Raw genomic sequence first — 14,272 nt, 5'->3', positions numbered from 1 at the left:
AATAAGCATATGTGTTCTTCATACTTTTTTGGATATGCTTTTCAGTTTGGAGTTGGTAATTAAGAAGTTAGCAGTTGATTAAATTAATAACCAGGAAGTTGCCCTCTGCTTTTCAGATAAAATCACTATTTATAATGGTGCAGATCTACTTCAAGTGTACACTATTCTAGAGCAAGGAAAGTGTGCTGGATGGTTCACCTTTGTATGGATAGAGATACACAAAGAAGTTGTTTTTGATATGTTTATGTCTTCTAATACAGACAATATGTCTCTAAGCTTCCTTAGAGAAAGTTCTTTCTGAGTACGTTAATCAGACATTGTGCTTTCGGCAGGTAATAGTTGCTGCTTGCCATTGGCTGTGGTTTTGGCACCCCCTTGCGCTGAGAGCGGCATCGCTCGCTCCTGCTGGGAGCATTGCGCCATCTACTGGTTTCTGGGCGTGGCAGAGTGGCGACATTTCTCTCAATCATGATGCAGGTATAACAGTTACAAACTTCATGGCTTCTTTGAGTGTTAATTTTATTTATGTATACTGTTTCAAGCTCTTTTCAGATGATTTTTCAGTTGAGTATATGGTTCTGACATTTTGAAGTGATTGATTCTTATTTTGTAGCTTTCATCTTCAAGCCATGAATTTTGATTACTGTATCGGTAGCGATGTGTTCTTATGAAAGTTTATTGCATAACAAATTCAAAGTAATATAGACATGGTACTCCTTTGTATGTCTTTTGTTTCATATGTTCCCCTCCTAGATTGGTTGTTAGATATATATTCCCAATACACCGAAGGCATGAGGTCATGTTATTTCTTGAATTTTTAGTTTCCAACTTTTTTGGCTATACAACAAGAGTCAAGCTTGAAATTTGGCACATAATATACTCTTTTTGTTCACTTTTGGTGCTTACTCAGATAGCGAATCACCTTAAGCTCACTCAAGAATTAGAGATAAGAGATGGCAACATGCAAGATCTTGTGGGGAGTTTGACCAAGAAGCTTCCGGCTGCTCTTTTGACTATCTAGGCTAAAGATGATGCAGCAAGTGTTCTTTTCCTGTATGAATTGTAAGTTATTCCATTTACAGCAGTTCAGATTCTTTGCAAAGAATAAATTTTGCATGGCGAAAGATGATACGTTGCTGCTACATTTTTTTGCAGGCTCTTTTGGCAAAGTTGCAATGCTATAAAGAAGAATTTTACTTATTATATTGTCGTATTTACCTTTTGCCTCAACAAGTGTGACCAGCACCACGCGGCGTACAAAAGATGAAAAAGATGAGGAAATATCTGAAATTAGAAACATAGTATATCAACAGATAGGTTTCTGTTTGTGACAAAATGAACATCCTGTTTTTCTACTTCAGGTACATGTACATTCTATGACCTCAAGTGTAAGATACACATATGTTACTTTTAATTATTTGCCTTCTCTCTGTTCTAATAAATTGTTTTTTTCTAAAACACTTGCACTTCGACCAGCTGAGGCGATTACCATTAGTGTACTGTTTGTTCCAATGCGAATGTTTTTTCTTGGCACGAGAAGTATGTATGTTCTGATTCTGTGTGGAATCTATGGCTTTCTTAATTAATCATCTTCTCTGTATATTGATGCTCTGTCTATTTTTTACAACACTTGCGATTTGATCAGTCGAAGGGCTACTGTTAGTGCTTCACTTAAATAATATGTACCACTTTTGTGTATGGAAAGGAGTCAGGTACTAGCGGATAATGGAGGAAACTAGGGAAGCTATGGTCAGGAAGTAAGGTAAAGTGCAAGGATGTGTCTTCTGAATCCACTAAGGTTTGTTAATTGCATGGACCATATCTTCAGAAAATATGAATTCTTTATACCATGTTAACAAGTATCAAAATTCTAAATTTTCCATATACTGATGAAGCTTATGCATGAGTGGGAGCTCCCAACAAAGCATGCCCTACGTTTTGGGCATGCAATCTGGAAGGAGCACTGAAAAAAGACTGATAAAGATGATAAACCCTGGTGCTTGGGAAATGGCGTTTCTTTGTGCGAGTATTTGTTCTCTGGAACTCTTGCATTATTTGATACATGTACACTTTTTGTTCAGTTGATTAATTTCTTCTTTAATTGCTCTTTTTATCCAGGGTCCACTCTCTGTTGAAAGAATGAAGTTTGTTGGTCCGTTTTATGCTCAAGTTTTTCATGCCCAGAAAGTTTACGTGCCTTGCTCTGAAGTATTGTACTGTTCTATCTGTGTTTGCTTATCTAATTGCCGTTGCACTGCTCTATTTTATGTACTCGATTTGGATGGAAAAGCCATATAGTCTGAAGCAGTCCATAAATAAAATATATCAAAGTCTGATCTTCCTATTTTCTGTTTTTATAAGGCTTTTTTTTATTGTTCCAGGGGGGTTACTTTACGGTGGCAGTTCTTTAATTTTGACTCAAATCTGCACAGAACAACTAAACGGCTATTAACAGTGTACAAGAATACAGTTCGTATGAATTCCAACATATATTATGTCACATTAACCACACATGGAGGAACATACCAGGAACTGTCAGCTCAATCCGCACTTGCTCAAGTCCTATCGAGTGCTTCTATGTACTGGCGTACTGCTCTCCATGCTGAGACCTCCTCCCTAAAATTTTCTGTCGTTTCACTCGAGCACACCTCCTAGCTCCCACATCTCATCCCCTTTCTCCATCTGCCGCTCACACAGTGAAAGAATCCTCTCCCACATCATGTGCCGCTGAAGCAGAAAGAGCAGTACTATTAGAGGACAGACAACCAGATGCATGCGTGTAGGAGGAGTACCATTAGAGGACATCAGGAGAAGTAGCAACGGAGTAGCGGCGCCGGCAGCGAAAAGTAGATGTGCCATCCTGCACAGCCTCTTGAATCAACCTCCGGCCTCCCCATTGCCCCGCTTCGCTCCAATTTACCACTACCCCCATATCTTTGTTGCCCCTCCTCCTGGGCAACCGCGCCATCCAGACGCAGATTCTCCCCACACGCATCGGAGCCCCTCCGACACGGCGACACCCATTGCTATGCCTCGCCGCTCTCTCTCTCCATGTGGCATTCAACGTAGAAATAGAGAACCAGAGCTCCACATATCACAACTTACCATTAACTAACGATAGAAAAGAAGCTCCGCGTGTAAGCCACCGCCCGCAGTTATCTTCCACCTGGCAACTGACAACAGAGCCGGACTCAGGACAAAAATAATCCAGTGTCCCATTTCAATAATCTTTGCTACTCCGTTGCAATGAACAGAGTTTTTATATTATTTTAAAAGTTAAATCATGTCAAACGTGACCAAGATAAACAAGCAAATATTCTTTTTCTATTAAATAAGTAAATAATTTATTTTTTATGTATGCACATAACACAACCTACACCATCTGATCGGCTCCGGTCAACGAAATATAATTGTCACGATAGATCTAATCTAGCGTTAATTGTGCGCTTAGCAAATTACTAAGCGGAACACACTCTGGTGGAAAAGAAGTTCCACGCATTTGCAAATCATAATCGTGCAATCTCATATGAAAAAAGTAAAGAAAAATCCCAAGCAATCGATATGTTCTCCTTGGATGATGTCACCGTCTTCCCTGTATCTCAGAGCCGTCGGCGCCCCACAACCAAGTGCCGAAATACGTCAACGTTCTCTGGACAGCTCGACCAAAGTCTGTACTCATACCTCTCGAGCAACTCCTAGATGGTGGCACAACTAAGCGCCAATGACTAGACGAATCAACGATGGTCCAACCACCTCAATTTGGTCTATGGGTCTCCACAATCGTGTTGGATGGCCCTCTCCTCTAATTCTAACCCGCGGACGTCGCTCCATTTTACTAAATCGGTGAGCGACCGAGTTTCTTCAATCTTAAAATATTAGTATTATAAGCTAATTATATCTACCAAGAGTACTATGTTTCAACTGCACAGGCGCGGCGTGCCGCCGCGCCACTGCCTCCTAGTAGAGATGAAAAACATCACACCTCTCGATCCCTAGGACGTACGATCAGGAGAAGAAGGTGTGTTTGCACGCATCAACCTCTGGAAGCGGTAGCGGGCAAGGATATTCAAACCACCGCTGAATCACATAAGCCACTCCACACGATGCCTCCTCAACCCCTTCACTACGCATTCCACTGCAGGAATAAGAAACGGCGGTGCAAAGAAACATGAGAGAATCATACGCACCACGGCTAAGAGCAGCACGGCCATCGTACCAGCCACACACCGGCGGCAACCGCATGCCAATGCAGCAACGGAAGAAACACACCCACGCAAAAACATCAACCCGTGCCTTCCAGATCTTCCATTGGCTGCAACGACATCGAGGAACCAAACCGATCACCAGTTAACACATAAAGGTCAAGCCCAAAAATGATAGAAACCCGGGTTCGATGTAGATCACGGCCGCCCGTGCATAAACAACACCTTTAATGCAACCAAGAGATCACAAAAACGAAAATGTCAGGCATAAACATACTTCGTATAAAGATATCACCGCAAATAAACAAGACAGAACCACATGTTCCGCAGGAAACGAAAACCAACGCAGACCAAGCTTGCACGACAAGAGACATGCATGAAAATATCATCACCATGAGCAGCGCGGTTAGCAACGATGAGCAACGCATCCTAAAGCAACAACGGTGGAACCACACCCATGCAAAATGCATACATGTTCTTTGTACTCCCTTCGATTCAAATTAATTGTCCACTTTTTCTAGATACAGATGTACCTAGATGCGTTTGTTAACTAGATACATCTATATCTAGATAAAATGGAGTCTATTAATTTGAATCGGAGGGAGTAGTTTATTGTGTTAAAATTCATAATATTTAGGAACTTCATTATTGGTACTAACCTACTAATAGTTCTAAAAGTGCCAAATTTTTGTTTTACACTTTGTTGTGTAGAAATTGCACAAATATGAAAGGAGATCCCTCATTATGGTGAAATTCGGAGTTTTTTGAAATCTGTCATAACAGTTTTAAAGATCACCCTCGCCTCGAAGATGAAATCAAATAAAAAAATTTAAACTACAAATTAGTTGAATTTTCTGGGCTTTGTTATAGACATAACCAAGTTCGGATGCGACTGATGGTCCAGGATTACCGGATTACCGAAGAGTCCAGATGAAGTTTTGGGAATGTGAAAGTTTGTGACGGGATTGATCATAACTCTTTGCATACTTGATGGATTCAACCCACGGTCGGTTTGTTGGACTACTTGGGACATAAGGAAGGCCTAGAAACATTTTAGAGGTTCCCAAGATCCCATGGATCGAAGGGGCGTCAATGTCATGGTCTAGATTACATCTCCACCTCTACATATACTGAGGGGAAACCTTATATTTTGGAACACCAAGCCAAAGCCATGAAAATTCCTCCCTTGGTAGACTCCAAGGAAGAGGAGAAGCTCTTCCATTGATGCACCATCACCAAGGAAGAAGGGGGGCCAAGGGGCCTCTACCCCCTAGGGTCGCAAGCATGGGGAGCCACCGCCGGCGAGCTGCTGCATTGGCGCCTCCTTGGACGTGGGTGTTGTGGCCTTCATCACCTCGCAGTTGCACCTCTTTCTCAAACAACTTCATCAATCCTCTCATCGTTGTAATTGCTCGGGTTGTGAGTAGTTCCCCATATTCCCGGGGGCATAAGATGGATTGGCTATGATTTTTATGTAGTATTCCATGAGTATTTGGTCAAGTTTTTTAATTTTCATGCAGTTCTATGACAGTAACACACAAACATCGATTGTGTGTTACTTCACCTATATGGGCTCATAGCGATTCTCCTTAGTGTAATGAGAAGGAGTATGGATGGCAGGAGATGATAAAACCTAGCTTGTCCAGATCTTTAGAGTTGCATTAGGGTTTTATATGATCGGGAACCTTAGAACTTAAAGAAATGGTTGGACATTTATGTCTTAATGAATCCATATTTGGCACATGTAATTGGTTTATGGGCCAATCATTAGGGGGTGTTTGCTCATGCTTGTGGATGCACCTATTTTAGGCTCCATCCGATGAGAATAAGAGTTAACAAATTACCATGGTGGAGTAGAAATCTTTATGCCATCAAGTATATGTCGTTCTTGGGAACGCTTGTCTCATATAAGAACACAACCAAGCTTGACCTTTTGCTAAAAGAGTATTGAGCTTTATCTTAAAAGAGCATTTACTTTCTTAAACTTTTACTTTCAGTTTTAAACCTCTCCAAAGCAATCATCCTTGTTTATTTAGTTTGTTTAGTGCATACATAATTAGAATAGTGAAGTCTAATTTGAGATAATAAAATACTTAAACCTTTAGCTCCTCGTGGGATCGATGCTAAAACTTACACATCAAAGATTTCAATTATCCCCTACACTTGTGGGTATCACACGCCCACATAGAAATGGCTGATCGGTTCAAAAAAGGAATCTGCCTGCTGCATGAACAATTACACGAGACACCAAACCACTCATCGACTAATGCAGAAAGATCTTTATAGAGTACGCAAAATAATGAATGGATGCCAGTCTCGCTGCAAAACACGACTGCCCATGCATGAACAACAACTCAAAAGATACTAAGTGAACACGAAAGCGAAAAATTCCAGACAGAAACATACCTCGTGCATGCACAATGGGTGCTAAGAAACAGTAGAGAACCACACGTCCCACAGAGAACAAACATGACACCAACTATGGTTTCCCGACAGGAGATTTACATGCGAATATAACCAACCGAACACAGAAACATGTTGAAGAGAATCATGGCTAGCAACGGCGAGCAACACATACTGCAACAACAATGGCAGAACCACATCCGCGTAGAAATGGTAGATCACTCCAAATAAAGGAGGTCACCTTCCACACGAACAAATATGTGTGGCACCAAACCACTCGTCGGCTAACACGGAAAGACTTGTGTAGCGTACACAAAGCAATGTATGGAACTCAGGTTAACCGTAGATCACGGTTAATTACTCGTGCATCAAGAGCAACTTGAAAGCAACCAACATAACATGAAAATTAAAATAACATACAGAAACATACCTCATGAACTGAAGACACATTCACGTAAAAGAAACATGATACAAACACATGCTTTCCGAGCAGGAGACATGCATGTGAATATAACCGATTGAATGCATCCATGGAAAAGTGCAGCACGGTCAGCAACAGTGAGCAATTCATGCTACAGCAACAACGATGGAGCCACACCTACGTAGAAATGACAAATCACTCAAAATAAAAGAGGCAGCCTTCCGCACTGAAAAATATGGCCTCCCATCACCGATGACCGAACCAGCCGGCAAGCACCACCAAATGAGCATTGCACCATGACGAACCAATGAGGATAATGTAGCACGCTTAGAAAGAGAAGAAAGAGGAGAAAACAAAAAAGGGAAGAGGCTTATGCAGCTGTTGCGGTCAGAAACCCACCGGCGGGCAGCGACGGGCAACACAGTAGAGCCGGGAGGCTCCCAGGACTGCGGCTGGCCCTGGTCCCTCCGAGCGACGTCCCGCAAAGCCTCGGCACGCACGTCCGATGCTGGTGCAAGGGCGTGCCACCTGACCTATACCTGGTCAGGAAGGTGTTGGATGATGCCTCGCTTAGTTTCCTGCATGGCATACACGTAAACATTAAATACGAGCCTCGATCGGCTCTCAGGTTGTCCTGTGAATCGGCTCAAGGAGCCGATCCACCCATGATGCGTACGAGGTGTACGATCAGATGGTGGTCCTGCTTGATCAAAATAAAGCTAAAACGACCTACTACGATTTAGGGTTTTCACCGCATAATCGGAACATCCTACTCGTGATTGAGCCTGGCGGCCACGCACGGTGATCGTAAACCGACCCTAGACAAGGCCTAAAAACCAACACGAAGTTGATCCTCGGAACATCCTGTCTAGGGCTAGCAAACTACACCCTACGCGCCACTGGATCCTTCACCCCGTTTGTAAGGCCTAACTATGCAGATATTAAACTAATCCTTGAAGAACAAGGAGCAATCATAACGGATCGGATCTACTAAACAATGATCAAGCGGGGTGCCGCCCTTACACCCAAGATAGGTGTAAGGACGGCTAGATGCCTAAGGGTCGCACGACGATAGCATATGATACGATGAACAATGCTAACCCTAAAACATCTATGATAACTACGTTGCTCGCCATCAAAAAGGCTTCAGCACGAGCAACGCATGAACGACGAATAACGTGTGCTGCCTAGATCGCAAGATGCGATCTAGGCAGCATGGTGCTTACCCGGAAGAAACCCTCGAGACAAGGGAGTTGGCGATGCGCCTGGATTGGTTTGTGGTGAACGTGATTGTTGTTTATTTCATAAACCCTAGATACATATTTATAGTCCGTAGACTTTCTAATGTGGGAATAATCCCAACCGGGCACGAGCCCAAACTCTATCTAACCGACACGTATCCTACTATGGTACAGATACACGGGCAAACTAGCCCAAACTTTGCATATAAGGCCGATTCATGTATTCCTTCTATGTATATTCTTCAAGCCCATCTTCCAATCGCGGCCCACCTCTGATCCGGTCAAATTCTGGTGATAACACATGCCCCCTGGTTTTGGAAATGACATCTCCAAAATCATTATGCTTTCCTTTCGTCGGGTCATGTCGTGGCAGAGCAGAACCGCTGCAGAGTCTTTCATCATGTCGCCTCGCCTTTATCACCAATCTAAAGAATCCTTCTTAAAATGAAGGAGTGTTTTCATTTAACTTTGCCGATAGTCAAAGTCAAGAACTCCCCAAAAGAGCCGATGGTATCACATCAGCCTCTACGATAAAACAAAAGTAAGGCCAACCTAACTGCTCCCCCAAACGGTAACCTGCGACCTCCATCTGAGAAAGCAAACTCAGATCCCCAAATCGCCGCCCAAGCAGCCCCACGAATCTCAGATCTCAGCCGCGCCGTCCCAATTCCTCAGCGCATCAAATGGCGGAATCATCCAACGCCAACGCCATGGTCTCCGGTCTGAAGGTAATCCTCAACAGCCTCCTCGCCATTCGAATCAATGTTAGGAGTAAACAGCAAACACCTGAATTAATGTCCTATTCCATTATCAATTTTAGGTTTCAGACATCCTGCTGCCGCATCCTTCTCTCCCAAACTCTATGTGTCTTGGCCCCCGTTCTTCCGAGAGTCCCGCTCACCTAATCTCATGCGAGGCCAATAGAATCCCCTTCGTGAATCAGAATTTAGATCTGACTTCCTGGGCCAACTTCCTGCGAGCCTGGCCTAATCCTCCCGAAGGTTGGGTGGCATGGTACAGTAGAGTGTCTAAAACACACTATGCTACCTGGGACACGATAGGGATAGCCGATGTCTTATCATTATCACTATCTCCTCTTGAAAAGAACGAGAACATCCTGAAAACCATCGGCTACTTTTGGTCTGATGCACTGAACTGCTTCATGTTCGGCCATGGCCCCATGACACCAACTCTGTTGGACGTGGCCATGATCACGAGCCCGGACATTGCATCCCCAAGCCCCTCTCGCCTTTAAATTGCCAAAGGTCCCTTTCACCCTTTCCTCTAAAACAGAGTGTACAAGTTGGGGCGCCTACCTCGGGCGTTATATGAAAACCAAAGGCCCCGTAACGAAAAGAGAGCACACAGCCTTCCTGAACTTCTGGCTGGAACACTTCATATTCTGTGGCCCTTCACTTGCCCCAACCAAGAATTACCTTTCCCTGGCTTACGAGCTCGCCAAAGGTACTCAACTTGGCCTCGGAAAGCTGCTCCTTGGAGAGGTCTATCGATCTCTTCAACTGATGTCTGTCAAACTGTTCTCCCAAAAGACAGTTAAAACAGGAGGCCCCTGGTGGTTTATTCAGTTATGGGCTCAGCTGTACTTCCAAAACCAGATCCCAAACTTCCCGTCCTTGGCCACATGTACCTTCCCAGATGCAAATGGGAAGGATATTCGATGCATTAGCTATGGTCAAGCTCTGTATAGTCTCCCAGGCAGCAGATTGATCCCCAAGGAAGCAGCAGAGTGGTTCAAGATTTTCTTCCAAGGCCTGGACAACCCCCTATTGTTTCCCTATACTGAATCGGAAAACTTTGAAAACCCAGTCTCTTTCCGATTAGACAGCCTTGCCGATGATGCTAGCACTCGGCACTTGTACTCTATCATGATCCGTCCTTGCTTTCTCCCGGTTGGTATGAGTACCTCAAACAGGATCATTAAGCCTGGTTATGAGTCTTACCAACCGGTGGTAGTAGCCCGGCAGCTTGGTCTCAGGCAAGTGCCTCCACATTCTTCCTCCACCACCTGACAGCAAGCAGAGCTGAACTGCCTGACATTCTCACTGGCCAAAGGTGCTATACCTTCTTTGATGCTCTGGCCATTCCAATTCCTCATAACCTCTGCTTCACCACTACTACCGACGGTTTCGAGACTTGGTGGTCCATGTGGAAGACCCACGCCTTCAGAAGAGCTCTAGGACCATTGCTGAAGCAACTTGATGCCGACGATGACGTCCCGGCACACCAGGTACCATTTCACATAAATTACTTGTCATGGCTTATGATGATTGTCCGTAACCTGACTCTATTTCTTGGCAGCAACAGGATGGCCCAGAGCCCACGCAAGCCGATGGCTCCCCCTTCAAGTTCCTTCCACCAGCCCCGGTGGTTCTCTTCGTCGAGCTCACCGCCCTTGAAGAAGGTCAAATGTGAGCCGGCCGATTTCTCCGAAATCGGCTCCGAAGAGTAAAGCATCCTCGGGGTCGGCTTGCCCCCGAGCCTCAACCCAGGCGAGGAAGGCAGTGAGGAAAGTAGCTGCCAGAAAAACCCTGAAGCGCAAAGCCCCTGTCCAGGCAAGCTTGCATGTAAGCTGACTCGTGCCTCGACCAAATTCATTTGTCTTCACTAGTCTTTTGTAACATGGCTGTACTTCTCCTTTCAGACTTCCACTGAAGAGAACTCCAGTGAAGAAGCACAGTCCAGCCCAAAGGACTCTACCCCGGGCGATTCTGAGAGATCCACCACACAGAGCCAAACGGACTCGCCAGCGTCGGCTTCTAGGAAAAGGTCGACTCCCGAGCCTACTGATCTCCAAGCTCCGATCAAAATGGGGTTACGCGTGAAGCGTCGATGCGTCAAAAGGGCCCGCAAAGACCCACGAGTTTCCTCGCCGAGCCAGGAAGTTTCAAATGTAATTCCCTCAACTGCTCATATTCCATACCATCCCGTTGCTAATTGGATCGGCTCACCATTTCTTTTGCAGACTAATGGGACCTCTAGCGGGGACGTTGAAGAGGTACCGATGCCATCCGCCACGCTCGGCCTAACCACCTCGCCGAGCGTGGCTGACCAAGTGGCTAACCTGGCCCAGTCCACCGAAAAGCCGATTGTCACAACATCGGCTGCCCTTCCTTCTTTGGGAGAGGTACGCTCCACTTTCTCGGGCCCACCCTTTTCCTTTGTGGTATGCTCATACTGCTCTTGTTCGTCTGTCAGGGCTGTGATCTTTCGAGCTTGCTGACGTTCGATCCCGACTCCATCGAGCCAGCTACTTCCAAAGCAGGTGAAGAGCCAAATCCTAGCGCGGTCCATGGCCCGCTCCAGCGTCTCAAGGTTTTGCTCTCCTCCTCGGTCGAAACCCTGGTCGAAAACCCTGAGGCAGTCAAAGGCATCCTCGAAGACATCCAGCCCCATCTCCCGGTGATGTTGCAGGTTAAGCTTTGGCCGGCTGTGACTTTGTCGGTTTTCAGGTCAAGGGTGCAGTTGGCTCGTCAAAGAATCACTCTTCGCCGCGCCCAGCTCTCGTTGAGAGCCGATATTGCAGAGAAATGCCAACGGCTCAACGAGAAGAAGGCCGCTTTGGACACCAAAACCGATACTTCTACCAACAGTGCCGAACTCGAGATCTTGCGCAAGGAACTGGAGGACCTTGAAAAGAGGGTCAGGGAGACCAAACAACTTATCCAAGACAAGGAAACCCTCATTGCTCGCTCTCAAGAGGAAGCAAAAGGCCTCACGGCCCGATCCGAAGACCGATCCGGCTGAAATTCGTGCCCCGAGCGATCAGCTGGTGACGGGCAGAGACGAGGACGACGAGGCTGAGATCGCCGAGGTGGATCGAATCCGTGCCGAAGCCCTTCACGCCCTCGACGCTTTTCTTCAGTAGAGCCTCTTTGTGCAAACTGATGAATGTTTCGCTGGACTTGTTTCACTGAACTTGTTTGTCTAAGGTCGATGGCCGTGCATCGGCTTTTTACATTCTGAAGTCGACGGCCGTGCATCGGCTTTTTATATGTACTGATTTTTTTTTACTGGCCAATCTTTTCATCGGCCCCCAATATTTCACTGCGCATGTATCGCACATGTTCCTCTGACTAGGTGCCCCCCCGAGCCGAATCTGCCGTGTAATCGCGGATATCGGCCTCGTAGTTAGCTAAGGCACCGTATCCGAACGTCGGCTCCGTTAGGACCAATGTTGACTTCTCCCAGCTCATCAGCCGACGTAAAACCGCTGCCCATTAGATCGACGTTGAACACAGGCAGAACGTATGGCGAGGATCATCTTGGCCGATTGCTGGGATCGGCCTCCCTGTTGATTGAATCGCTCAAGGAAGGTTTCGCAACATTCGTCCATAGATTTTTGGGAGGTGTCGGGGCCGATCGCGTGGAACGGCTCCTTCCTTGTCCTCGTTATGAGAGCAGCTGCCCTCGTCTCCGTCCTTACCAGAGTGGTGCCCAGGCCCTACCATGTTGATATTGCACGAGAATCCTGGCTGGCACCCTCCATGGTAAGTGCACTCCACCATGTTATCGGCGGGGAAGGGGTGTGTGTCGACCTTCATGGCGTACTGGCTGAAAATTAGACGCCCTTGTTCTATCGCCATTTGGACCTGCTGATGCCACACCCTGCAGTCGTTGGTGGCGTGGGTGAACGTGTTATGCCACTTGCAGTATGGCTTTCCGTTCAGCTCCTGCACCGTGGGGATCTTGTGGCCTTCGGGTAACTTTAGCTGCTTCTCCTTGAGTAAGAGGTCGAAAATCTGCTCAGCTTTGGTCACGTCGAAGTCAAACCCTTTTGGAGGACCTTGTGGCTTAACCCATTTACAGGACACGGGGCTTGCCCCCGAGTCCATTCAGCCACTGCTACCTCTTGATCTCCCGCAGCACCTTCATCTTCATCTGCCTCAACCAGGACCACCGCACGCTTGAATTTATCCTGGTAAACATCTGGGTGGCGCTGTTCATATGCTGACAGCTTCTGCACCATGTTGGCTAGTGAAGGGTAGTCTGCTTGGGAGGCCACGTCCTTGAACGATGATGAGAGGCCCACCACCGCCAACTCGACTGCTTCTTTTTCAGTCACATGAACCGAATAGCATCGGTTCCTAACGGTCCTGAAGCGCTGGACGTATTCTGACACTGTTTCCCCGCGTTTCTGTCGTACTTGCGCTAGATCGGCAATGCCAGCCTCGGAAGCCTCTGAGTGATACTGCACGTGGAACTGCTCTTCCAACTGCTTCCAAGTCCGGATTGAGTCTGGTGGCAGCGATGTGTACCACCTGAAAGCCGATCCTGTGAGGGACTGTGCGAAGAACCTCACGCGCAGCTCGTCCGATGCTGAGATCGTGCCCAGCTGTGCCAAATATCGGCTCACATGCTCGATGGAGCCGGAACCATCCGATCCATTAAACTTGGTGAAATCGGGAGCCGATATTTGGGTGGTAGCGGGATCAACTCGTACTCGTTGGGGTACGGCTTGGAATAGCCGATTGTCCTCCTTTTCGGCATCATGCCGAACTGATCTTTCAGGATTGTACAGATCTGATCCGCGGTGATGGCTGCAGGCATCGAACTTTGAAGATTTGCCGGGGTGGCATACTTAGCCAGCCATGCCTGCTTTTCCAGCTCTGAGCCAACTGCAGGAGCTGAGCTCTGGAGGTTTGTCGGGGTGGCATGCTTAGCTAGCCACGTCTGCTTCTCAAGCTCTGTTCCCGAAGTTCCTCCTGCTGTTCCGGAAGTCCCTGCTGTTGCGGCCTCGGTTCGAGAGTGCCCGAGTCATCGCAGCTCGACACGTATGCGCACGTGTATCCGTGAGGGATCTCCTTGGGCGCCTCATGCAAGAATTGGTAGTCACTAGGGTCACCACCGATCTTGTAGACGACGTATGCCGATGAACTCGGCACTTCTGGTGCTGCCAACGCAAACGGCAGCGGTGGACGGGATCTGGAGTGGCATCTCTCCTTGGTGAGTCCCCGGAGCTGGTCCCGACGGAGAGTATTGATGGC

General features: G+C 46.7%; 2 long non-coding RNA genes across 2 annotated transcripts; both read left to right on the top strand.

Moving 5' to 3' along the window:
* Positions 1-455: 455 nt before the first annotated feature.
* Positions 456-1,292, top strand: LOC124698634. The gene is made up of 3 exons (XR_007001030.1): positions 456-477; positions 911-1,062; positions 1,156-1,292. It is a non-coding gene; the product is annotated as an uncharacterized LOC124698634 (long non-coding RNA).
* A 53-nt stretch (positions 1,293-1,345) lies between these two features.
* LOC124698633 lies at positions 1,346-2,315 on the top strand. The gene is made up of 3 exons (XR_007001029.1): positions 1,346-1,762; positions 1,896-2,026; positions 2,119-2,315. It is a non-coding gene; the product is annotated as an uncharacterized LOC124698633 (long non-coding RNA).
* Positions 2,316-14,272: the final 11,957 nt, after the last annotated feature.

This window comes from Lolium rigidum, chromosome 3, assembly GCF_022539505.1.
Source record: "Lolium rigidum isolate FL_2022 chromosome 3, APGP_CSIRO_Lrig_0.1, whole genome shotgun sequence".
Taxonomy (NCBI): Eukaryota; Viridiplantae; Streptophyta; class Magnoliopsida; order Poales; family Poaceae; genus Lolium; species Lolium rigidum.
This window is presented reverse-complemented; position numbering and strand designations above follow the sequence as displayed.